This window comes from Echinops telfairi, unplaced genomic scaffold (assembly GCF_000313985.2).
Source record: "Echinops telfairi isolate 266 unplaced genomic scaffold, ASM31398v2 ScPeMD7_40;HRSCAF=151, whole genome shotgun sequence".
Taxonomy (NCBI): domain Eukaryota; kingdom Metazoa; phylum Chordata; class Mammalia; order Afrosoricida; family Tenrecidae; genus Echinops; species Echinops telfairi.
The window spans coordinates 1,319,039-1,320,468 of record NW_022103938.1 but is presented as its reverse complement, the minus strand read 5'-3'; positions in this window follow the sequence as shown (position 1 = coordinate 1,320,468).

The window sequence follows — 1,430 nt, the reverse complement described above, 5'->3', positions numbered from 1 at the left end:
AGCCACTGCCATCCCTGTGAAAAGCAGGGGGATGTTGTTGGAGTCAGTGCCAAAAGGTGGGCTCTTCTAGTTGGAAGGCTCTCAAAATATGACCGAGAAAAAGTCCCTTCTCAACGTAGAGCTGACTATAATGATCTAGAGCAGTGGTTCTCAACCTTCCACATGCCACGGCCCTTTCATACAGTTCCTCATGTGGTAGTGACCCCAAACCATAACATTACTTTCGTTGTTACTTCGTCACTGTCATTTTGGGACTGTTATGAATCAGGCGACTCCAGTGAAAGTGTCATTCAAAGAGGCAGCGACCTGCAGCTTGAGAACCGCTGATGTAGATACAGCTTTGAGGATCTGCATCTGCTGGTGAGGTATGACCCCAAAGGAGAAGAAGCAACTGCAAGCATCTTCTTTCCCCCAAATCATCTGACTGGGAGGGGCTACAGATATCAATCATGTCATCCCACAGTTCCATCCCATCACGTCGCATTGTGCAATCAACACCCCAATCAAGCTCAAGACATTGTCTTCCTTCTAGAACCCCTTGATATCAGCTCCTCTTTACACTTGCTTTCCCTCGCCCAAAGCATCTCAGGAACCTCATTCTACTGCTGTCTCTGTAGGTTCATCAATCCTGGGTTTAATATGCCCAAGCCCAGAAAATCATGTAACAAGAATTCAAGAGGGTTACCCCCAATCACAAAATACAGCATAGGTAAACTCCGATATGGAAAAAAAAACACCTGAAAATGTTGAAAACCACATTGGGCGCAACATGTATCAGAGGGAGAGCTAGTGTCAAGGTTTTAGGGGTTCAAGTCAGGTTTATACTTTTGATCTCCTTGAGGCCTCTCTCCGATGCTATGTTTGGTGCCCAGTGTATTCCCATGCCTCAATTATGGATAGGGGGAAAAAGCAGAGACTTCTTTCCTGGGTAGGTCTCACAAATATATTTTGGGCTTCTGCTCTCATCCATAGCCTTCTGCAAACCAGAATCTCATAATTTAGGCTCTGATAGTATTCCCTCTTTCAGCCTAGAATTATAACCCTTGGGTCACAGATGTTGGTTGCTTCTTCCATGAGGACTTAGTTGACATCTCACTTAGCTGGCATCTATCAATAACTAGAACTGGGAATATACAGTGTACAAATGTAGGAAAACTGGAAGTTGTCAAAAATAAAATGGAACACATAATCATTTATCTCCCAGGCATCAGTGAGCGGCAACGGACTGGTATTGGCCATTTTAAATCAGGCCATCATATGGTTTACTATGCTAAGAATCAAATTCAAGAAGAATGACATCCGATTCATCTTCAAAAAAGGGTATTTCACGATCTTTCATGAAGTACAATGCTGTCTGTGATAGGAAAATATCTATCCGCATACAAGGAAATCCAGTCAATATAATGATTATTCAAATGTATAAACCAACC